This window comes from Sarcophilus harrisii, chromosome 1, assembly GCF_902635505.1.
Source record: "Sarcophilus harrisii chromosome 1, mSarHar1.11, whole genome shotgun sequence".
NCBI lineage: Eukaryota > Metazoa > Chordata > Mammalia > Dasyuromorphia > Dasyuridae > Sarcophilus > Sarcophilus harrisii.
This window is the reverse complement of record NC_045426.1, coordinates 693470490-693481184: the sequence shown is the minus strand read 5'-3', so window position 1 is coordinate 693481184 and position 10695 is coordinate 693470490. Positions and strand designations below refer to the sequence as shown.

Genomic DNA, 10695 nt, shown 5'->3' with positions numbered 1-10695 from the left:
GTAAAGAACTGAACTGTCTCCTTTCTTCCCTCACCCCCAATTCAATGAGCATTGAATCCTGGGGATATCAACACAAATAAAGCAGTCCTGTCTTTCCCAAGCTTATATACTATTGTGATTTGTGATTTGAAAAACAACAACAACAACAACAATATGTAATTTGGAGAAAGATAAGGAAACAGAGTAATATGGTGGAGGAGGTGAAGGAGGGCAATGTGAAAAGACTTCCTAAACTGAGCTTTGAAAGAAATTAAGGATTCTAAGAGTCCGAGGTGAGAAGGGAAAGTCAATCAGGCTTTCCTGATATGGGAATATGGGAAACAGCCCATGCAAAAATGTGGAGGTGGGAGATAAGAGTACCAAAATACAAAAATGGCGAGTAATTCAATTTGTCTGTAATGCAAAGTGAGGGAGAGGGCTAGTCTGGGAGTTTCTGGGGAGAGCCAATAAGCACGCAACAGAAGAGATGCTGTTTGATTCTAGAGACCTCAAATAGCCAGAGATTCCTTTTGGACAGAAGATTAGAACTAGGCTTTGGGTATGTCCCTTTTGTGCTTGTTTGGGCAGCACATATACTAAAATTGGAACCATATGGACCCTGTGCAAGGATGACATACAAATTCATGAAGGAATATCACTTTAGTCACCATGGGTGGGGTAGATTAGAAAGAGACTGGAAATGGGGGACCTCTATAAGGAGGTTGTTAGAACGTTCAAGGTGAGAACTGATGAATACTTGAGTTGGAGTGAAAGCAGCATGGGAGAGAGATGTTGAAGGTCTCCTTGTGATCTATTCTTTGAAGTATCCAGGAAATTAGTCATTTTATATTTTGATTCTGTGGGCAGCTTAATAACTGCAGTATAGAGTTATAGAAAGAACCCAAGAGACTTGGGCTTAAAACCCATCTCTGCTATTTACTAACTGTGTGATCTTGCATTAGTCATCTCCCTTCCCTTGAGAAAATGATGCTATTTGATTAGATTATCTCTGAAATTCATTCTCTATCATATGGAGGCATTGGGGCCATCTCTAGTCATCCTGATCTATATCTAGCCACTGGACCCAGGTGACTCTAGAGGAGAAAGTGAAGTAGGTGATTTTGCACAGCCCTCCATCACTTCAGTCCAACTCACTTGCTTGTCATAGCATCACTTCCCTGATGTCATGGCCCTCTCTGAGAGTGGAGAACAAACACAGTGACTATGGATCAAAATGATCACGTAAGAAACTATAAGGGATTCCAAGATGTCCAAGCGGTGAGGAAAGGGAACTACAATCTGGTTCAATGTAATCTACCTCAGCCAGCAATTATTAAGTGTCTACCATATGGCAGATACAATGAGGATACTCAGACAGAAAAGAAATAGTCCCTGACCTCAGCTTGCTTATAATCAACATTCTAGATTAATCCCTTTTTGTGGATCATGTGATTAAAAACCTTGGAGCGAGTCTGAGAAGTGGATTGGAATCCTGGTTCAGATATTTATTGACCAACAATAGTCCATATTTCTGTAGCTTTTTCTTAAAGCTTTCAACGTTCTTTCCATTGTATTGTCCCATTAGATCTTCCCAATAGCCCTGCAAAATAGATGCTACTTTGGCTCCATTTAGCAAAGGACAAAACTGAGGCTCAGGGAGTGAGTTTGCCTGTAGTCTTATGGATAATAAATGTCAAAGGCAAAATTCAGATGCAAGTTCCCCACCTTCCTACTCCAATCAACACTTGTTTCATCATACCCGAGACAATTTTGTGACGCAGTGGATAAAGCAATGGACTTTTTGTCAGAAAGACTGACAAGTCACTTATCATTTGCCTGACTCAGTTTCCTCAATTGCAAAATAGGAGAAATAAGAACAACTATCACGCAAAATTGTAAGGCTCAAAGGAGATAACATTGATAAAATCCCCAGCACAGTGCCTAAATATAGTAGGCACCATAAAAATGTTGGTTATGATCGTGATGATAGTAATAATGTTGAAAGAATGCTATATCTAGAGTTTATAGATCCTTTGGTGTTGAGTTGTTTCATTAATTTATGACTCTTTGTGACCCCATTTGGGGTTTTCTTGGCAAGAATACTGACTTGGTTTGCTATTTCCTACTCCAAGTCTTTTTACAGATGAGGAAAATGAGGTTAAGTGACTCACTCAGAATCAACCACTACTAAGTATCTGAGGCCAGGTTTGAACTCAGGTCTTTCTAACTCTAAACTTGGTGGTTTATCAACTGCACTACTTGTCTATCCTTAGAGGACCTTAGTTTCTTTTTTCTTCATTATATCTTTATTTTTTTTTCTGATTAGCAAATGTTACTCTCCTTCTCATGATTCTCTAATTTAAAAGAAAAATACAAATATTCAATATCAAACAAAATTAATCTCCCAATTGAGCATGTCCTCAATGCATTTCTCATTCTGCTTCTTGAATCTATCACCTCTCTGGTAGGAAACCTGCTTCCTGTGTTCTAGAATCATGAGTGACCATTACATCTCTCAGAAGTCTCAAGTCTAGGGGCAGCTAGGTGGTGCAGTGGATAGAGCACCAGCCCTGAAGTCAGGAGGACCTGAATTCAAATCTAACTTCAGACACTTAATACTTCCTAGCTGTGTGACGCTGGGCAAGTCACTTAACCCTAACTGCCTCAACTGAAAGAAAAAAAGAAAGAAATCTTAAGTCTTTCAAGATTGACTCTGTAATGTTTTCATTACTATATCAATGTTTTTTCTGCTTATTCTTACTTCATTCTGTTTCAATTAATACAAATCTCCGGTTTCTCTGAAACTATCCTTTGTTGTTGTTGTTGTTGTTTGTATTTATTACTGTTAATCATGTTAATTATGTTAATTACATGTTAATCATGAAGATGAATCTTTCTGACTCCAGACCAGTCTTGAAGAATAAGAGAGAATATAATCTTAAAGGAGATATGGTTGGGATTAGATCCATGATGCCTGAGTTTCAAGGTAGAATAGTATAGAAGATAGAATTATCTGTAAGACCTGGGACTCACTATTTTACTTAAGTTGGAAATTCAGAGGTTCCTTGTACTGCTGATCATGGGCTAGTCCATCCCTTTTTAGGCAGTCTATTCCTAAGGACCTGCCATATTGGTGCCAAAATCAGATCGGACTCTTGGTTGGCTTTGTCCCTTTTGTAGCTCAGAACTCCTGAGCTCATCTGACCCCATCAGCTTCAATCCTCAGAATAAGAGGGATAACAGGAATACACAAGTATTCAGGACCCTTTTGTCACTCCTTACAGCTATCCATTACATATTTTATCCCTATAACATACTTTATTCAGTCATTCTCCAATAGATGGGCGTCCCCTTTGTTTCTAGTAGGACAAGAATTTCAATCCTAATTCTGTTTACTAGCCGAATGACCTTCAATAAGTCATACTCTCTATTCCCGGGGAGCGTGACTTAGCCCAAGGTCTCTAAAATCTCTTCCAAGATTGAAATTTTTGGGGCCAGCAGAGTGTTGGATGGAATCACTGGATCCTGAAGGGATCTAAGCAGCCCTTGAATCTAACATTCTGATTTTACAGAGGAGAAAACTGAGGACTAGAAAGATATGAAGTGACTTGAGATCTTACATCTGAAGCCATAGAGGAGTTCAGGGGATTCCTTGTAAGTCTCCTCTTTTTGCATATGGAGAAAGTGAGGCTGATAGGAGTAAAGTAATTTAAGATTAAAGATCCTTGTGTTGGAATTTGGAATTGTGCCGAAAGGGCTATCGAACTATATATACCCTTTGATCCAGCAATATTTTACTGAGCTTATATTCCAAAGAAATCATAAAAAAATAGAAAATGACCTACATGTGCAAAAATGTTTGTACCAGCCCTTTTTATAGTGGCAAAGAACTGGAAACTGAGTGGATGCCCATCAGTGGGAGAATGGCTGAGTAAGTTATGGTATAAGAATGTTATGGAATATTATTGTTCTATAAGAAACAATCAGCAGGATGATTTTTTTTCTCCTCTGATATCTGTATGATCTTTTTTTTTATTATAGTAACTTTTTATTGACAGAATGCATGACAGGGTAATTTTTTTTACAACATTATCCCTTGCACTCACTTCTGTTCTGATTTTTCCCTCTCACCCTCCACCCCCTCCCCTAGATGGCAAGCAGTCCTATATATGTTGAATATGTCCTAGTATGTCCTAGATACAATGTATGTGTGCAGATCCAAACAGTTTTCTTGTTACACAGGGAGAATTGGATTCAGAAGGTAAAAATAACTCGGGAAGAAAAACAAAAATGCAAAGTTTACATTCATTTCCCAGTGTTTTTTCTTTGGGTGTAGCTGCTTCTGTGCATCATTGATCAATTGAAACTGAATTAGGTCTCTTTGTCAAAGAAATCCGCTTCCATCAGATTACATCTTCATACAGTATCGTTGTTGATGTATATAATGTTCTCTTGGTTCTGCTCATTTCACTCAGCATCAGTTCATGGAAGTCTCTCCAAGCCTCTCTGTATTCAAGCAGGATGATTTAAGAGAGGCCTGGAGAGACTTCCATGAACTGATGGTGAGTGAAATGAGCAGAACCAAGAGAACGTTGTTCACAGAAACAAGATTATGTGATGATCAATTCTCAACAATGAGTTGATTCAGGCCAGTTCCAATGATCTTGTGGTGAAGAGAGCCATCTTCACCCAGAGAGAGAATTCTGGGAACTGAATGTGGATCACAACAGAGTATTTTCACTTTTTTATTGTTGTTTGCTTGCATTTTGTTTTCTTTCTCATTTTTTCCCTTTTTGATCTGATTTTTCTTGGCAGCATGATACATGTGGAAATATGTGTAGAAGAATTGCACGTTCTGCATATATTGGATCACTTGACATCTAGGGGTGGGGGAAGGGAAGGAGAAAAATTTGGAACAAAAGGTTTTACAAGGGTGAATGCTGAAATTATCTATGCATAGATTTTGAAAATAAAAGGCTATTATTAAAAAAAAAAAAAAGATCCTAGAGCCCACCTTAAAGCCATCTAGTTCTTCTTCTCATCTTGCAGATGCAGAAGATGAGGCCAGGTGAGATTAAGTGATTTGCCCAGTATCACACAGGTACCAAGTATCTAAGGTAGTATTTGAACTCAAGTCTTCCAAAATTGAAAACTACGGCTCTCTTCTCTACAACATGTTATCTTGAAGTTGAGATGTCATTTATCTAATCCCACCCATGTCCTCTCTAAAATAGTCCTCTCTCTTATGCTTTAAGACCAGCATGGGGTCAGGTAGACTCATCTTCCTGAGTTGAAATCCAGTCTTAGATACACTAGCTGTGTGATGATGGCTTGTCACTTAACCCCGTGTGCCTCAGTTTCCTCATCTATAAAATGAGCTGGAGAAGGAACTGGCAAACTATTCCAGTATCTATGCCAAGAAAATTCCAAATGGAATCACAAAGAGTCAGGCAGGACTGAAGAATAATTAAAAAATGAGAGGACCCCATACTTCCATTTAACTTTGAACCTAGTTACTCCCCCTGATTCTAGCAGACCAGAGTTTGAAACTTGATTTTGCAATCCATACCTCTTTTGACTCTGGACAGGTCATTTTCTTCTCTAGGTCTAGTTTCCTCTTCTGAAAAAGGAGAAAACCAGAGCAGATGACCTCCAATGTCTCCTCCATGAACTTTAACTTCATTTATCATAAGAAATGGTCATCCTCCCTTTGGGTTCCCACCCTTTCTTCTTGATCCACTTGGACTCTTTTTCTGCCTGACCTTACCAAGCCCCAACATGGCCCCATTCTTTAATAATATCCTAGAAGAGATTGTGCAACCATTTTCCCTGAAAATGTTTACCAGTCAAAGAGATGCTTATCTCCCTGGGGTTACTTGAAGGCCTGATCTTATCCCTGGGCCAGAACCTGGATGGGAGAATCTCTCCTAGTCCCTTCAGCCGTGAGCTTAGAAACCAACTCAAGAAGCATTTTCTCACTTGGAGGGTCTGCAGGTCTGACCATTGCTTCGTCACTCCCATCAGAATTGATGTCACTAGCCAACACCTGCTTTAAGGTCTTATTTCAGATGTCTTAGGGCTCAGGCCAGCTTTCCCACAGCCTCCCACTCTCTAAATCTAGGCTGTATTCGAAGAAAAGTGTAGGAGGAATGCCTCACCTCTGCCACTGTTCTTGCTAAGCAGAATCCTGTAGAACCAACTCCCTCTGAATCAAGCCATTTGGTGTCATAAGAAGAGGCTTAAACTAGGAGTGTGGAGAAGTTTGTATTGAGATCCAAGCCCTGTCACTTACTAGCTGGGTGACCCTGGGCAAATGCCCCTTTTTTGTTCCTTGAGGGATGGGGATAATGCTGCTTCTACCAGCTACCCAAAGGGTAGGGTTTCTGAGTTGGAAGGAAACTCAGTGGTCTTCTAGTCCACTGCAAATTCAACAACTGTTTTGTCCAGCCTTTGCTTAAAGAATCCCAGTGAGGGGGAACCTATCACCTCCCAAGGCATCCCATGTATCCCCTTTGGGAGAGCTCCCATTATGATGTAGTTCTCCCTGACAATCAGCCTCAGGGAACCTCTTTGCCATATCTATCCATTGCTCTTTAAGGGCCATGCAGAGCATGGCCTTCCTTCCACCACTGAAGACGGCTGTCGAGATTCCCCAATTATTATCAGAATCACAACAGTACAACCCAGGATCATAGACCTATAATTGGAAACATCCTCTGAGTTCCCCTAAAACAATCAGCTGATTCTGCAGATGAGGAAACTGAGATACAGAGAATCATAGAGTTAGGGACTGGAGCTCTGATTTCATGGCTAGGGGGAACTCTCAGATGCAGAGACTCTTTACTGATGAGAACTTCTCTTCTTATATGTAGTCTTAGAGAGTTGCCTGAGGCACTGAGAGGTTGGGTGAGAGGCTGAGTTACATATCAAGGCATCTAGGCCAACTCCTTCATTTTACAGATGAGGAAACAGGGAACCTAGCAATTTGCTGATAGCAAGCATAGGAGGGGAGATTTGAACTCCAGTTTGCTGATTCCGTTGTCATATTTTTTTTCCCAATGAGTCCTACTGCCACCAATACATTCAACTCTTTCATTTTCCAAATGAGGTTCCCCTCATGAAGCTGGATCTCTGGAGATTCTGGTGGTCTCCAGGAAGAAGAGGCCCCTGGAGCTAGGAAGTCTCTACTCATGAGACATAAGAGGGAATATGCATTTATTAAGGACCCAGGATGTGCCAAGTACTTTACAAATATTTCATTTGATAAGGAAACCAAATACTTGGCTAATGGTTTGCCCATTGTTCTGTGGGTAATAAACAGGAGAGCAGAGTTTTGAAATCTTCTTCCATGTTCAGCTCTCCTTCCACCAGGGCACCATGTTTGCCTTCGTTAACCATATTATAGTAGGACAATCATAATGGCCCTTATGATTTTGATGGTCTTTGATCCTCATTGGAGAGCCACTTCAGGGGCCATCTTGATTCTTTTGACAACTGACCTTTCAACTTCTCTCTAGAGCTCTCTCCCTGCCAGCCATTTATCACTATTCTCAGGAGACTTGGGGTTGAAATTACTCATTCATCTTTATTCTAGAGCTTCAGAGACACCCTTACCACCAGGTGGCAGCATGGTCACATGGGTACCTGGCTCTCGAATGCCATTCTTTTCAAATGCTCCACTGGTTTTAGAACTTGTAAAGGATATTAGGTGACGTTTGCACTGTGGCTTTAAGGCTTACAGAATGCATTACATTTATATTATTTAATTTGGGTTTTACAACATCTCAGTGAAGGAGGGACTTCAGTTATTACAGTTATTATTATCCCCATTTCTCAGATCAGAAAACTGAAGCTGAGAGGTTAAGTGATTTGTCCATTCTCCTAAAGTTAGTAGGTGTCAGAAGTGGGATTTGAATTCAGGACTTTCTCAATTCTAGGTCTAACACTATTTCCCTCTAGCATAAGGTTTTGAGAGATCTGTGACTTTGTTGAATCAGATACTCCTATGACAGAGGAGAGCATAACCCCAGGACCACACACTCACAGGGAGTCAAAAAGGACCTTACAGGTTTTTGTTTGGTTCTTTTCAGTCATATCCAATTCTTTGACCCCTATTTGGGGTTTTCTTGGCAAAAAAAAAATGCTTTAGTGGTCTGCCATTTCCTTCTCCAGTTCATTTTACAGATGAGGAAATTGAGACAAACAGATATAAGTGACTTGCCCAGGGTCACACAACTGACAAGTGTCTGAGGTCAGATTTGAACTCAGTCTCTCTGAACCCAGGTAAGCACTCTATCCACTGAGGCGCCTAGCTGCTCTCTGGAAGTTATTGAGTCAGCTTTGTAAAGAAGGAAGTTAATGTTCATAGAAACAATTGGCTTGTATAGCGTTTCACTACCAGTACATATCTGAACCCAGACCCTACAGATTTCATGACCATTAAGCAAAACTTCCTCCTTACTTTGTCATAAAACCTTCACAGAAGATCTATCCAACACACTGGAGGTCTTCCCTCAGTTGTTTTATTTATGTGGTTATTTATTTATCTATTCATGCATTTATTTATTTTTGGGAGCCACCCCTGACTGAAATGGTCCATCTGTCCTTCTGCTATTTCACATTCTTGCTACGTGACTGGCCGACTTGCCCTACCACTCGTGGATGTCCTTGATGTCTCTCCTTGGTTTTATGGAACTTCTCACATATGAATCATTATTCCTTGGTAAAATGCCATCGACTCTTCATCCCTACACTCTTTACTGTCCCTTTATGTCATTGACAAGTTGGATTCTTTGAAGAACATGGTGTTCTATAATTTACCATGCAGTTTCAACAGGAGATGTTTGTTTCTGAAAACATAGGTCATTCCATCAAAGAACAGCTGGACACAGTTGTCCAGGAAAAATCCCCTTCTCTCTTTTCTTCCTGGTAGATTCTGGGACCAGCTCATTATCTAGCTCTAGTGTCTGGCAAAGCTTTAGACACCGATGCCCTAATTTAATGGACTTTCCATACAACTGCATGTTTGTGAGTTCAGTTATGTACAATGTACATTTCTTGGGGAGGGGACTTTAACCAGAATTTAGTCCAGTCCCATAGCACATAGTAGACATTTAATAAATACTTGTTGACTGAATGACTATATCCACTTAGTTTTTCCCATGTGAATGACTAGAACAATGTTTTGTAAATTTTATTATCTCATTAAAGAGATAATCTCTCACCTTTATGCCTTTGTACAGGCTGTCCACCATGCCTAAAATGCATTCCCATACCTCAACTATTGTAAATGCATAAAATTCATCTCATACACCACTTCTTACATGGAGCCATTCTTGACCCCTGCTCCAGCTGTTTGTCTTTAATTCGTGAAAATGTATCTTGTATTTATTTTGCATGCAATTATATATATACACATATTCATATTTTTCCCTGAACGAACGTCAGTTCAAGGGGACAGTTAGTTGTCTGTCCTTAGCACAGTAGAATAAATAATGATTGATTGGTGGACTTGTAAAATTTTAAAATATTATTAAAGATGTGAGCTACAGCTGATCTTAACCATCCAACAGGAGATTCATTCAGATTATCTATTAGATAATATAATTAGATAGATAATATGAATAATAGATAATTAGATAATATAATTAATGGATAATATGTTAGTCAACATTTATTAAGCAATGACCTTGTTGTGCCAGGCAATGTGATAAGGGCTTGATGGGACACTGATTGGGACAGCAAGACCTGGATTCGACACTTATTAGTTAGGGGGTTGTAGGTTGTAGTCCTCTTGATCATCGTTTCCTCATTGTTGGGTTGAGAGAGCAAGATTTGATGGACTGGAAGCTCAGCTCTGGATTTAGAATTATGACCTCATGTATACATTCCCTGTTCTAAGGGCTTTCCCCCTCTGACATTGTAAGTGAACATTTCTAGTTAGTGACAAAATAAACACTCAACTCTCTGCTTCCCAGACTTCCCACTCTACTAAAGTTGCCCCCCTTGTCTCCTTCCGCCCTTCCTCCCCTCCCTCTCGCCCACAGAGGCAGCCGGATTGTCCCCTTGGCCCCCCACATTTAACAGACAAGCTGTTTTGTCTTATGAGTAGAGACTTCCTAGCTTCAGGGGCCTCTCCTTCCTGGAGACCACCAGAATCTCCCGAGATCCAGCTTCATGAGCACGTGGCTTCCCTCCACGGGGGGATCACCCCTCACCCTTCCTGATTGTTCAATAGCCCCCAGTAACAGGCACTTCCTCCCTGCCGCCTGTCCCTACCCTCCTTCCCTCACCAGCCCTGGGCTCACTAACACTTTGCAGATATTCCCAATAAGCAAACCTCTGTTAGACAAGAGTGTTCAGGTGCTTGCCACCCCAGCTGTGGACTCCTCAGCTCTCCACTGGGCCCTCGAGGCAGACAGGGGAGAGGAAATAGGGCGCTCCAATACTTCCTCCTCTGGCTGCCCTGTAGCCCCGAGATGCTCACCTCTGGCCCTCCTGGGTCAGGGGAGGTTGGCTAATTTGAGGCCATTGTGGGGGTGGGTTGGTGATTGCTGTCATTGGTTTCCTGCTGGGTTTCTTTGGGAGGTCATGACAATTCCAGGACCCCCCTCCATTCCCTCCTCTCCTCCCCCTCCATCCTGCCCATCCCTTGGACTGGGAAGAGAAGAATCCTTGACAATCATAAGGAAGAATTGAGACGGTTGATTTACTACA

At 41.0% G+C, this 10695-nt stretch overlaps 1 pseudogene; it reads left to right on the top strand.

Moving 5' to 3' along the window:
* The first annotated feature begins 551 nt into the window (after positions 1–551).
* Positions 552–643, top strand: LOC111719274 (annotated as a pseudogene).
* Positions 644–10695: the final 10052 nt, after the last annotated feature.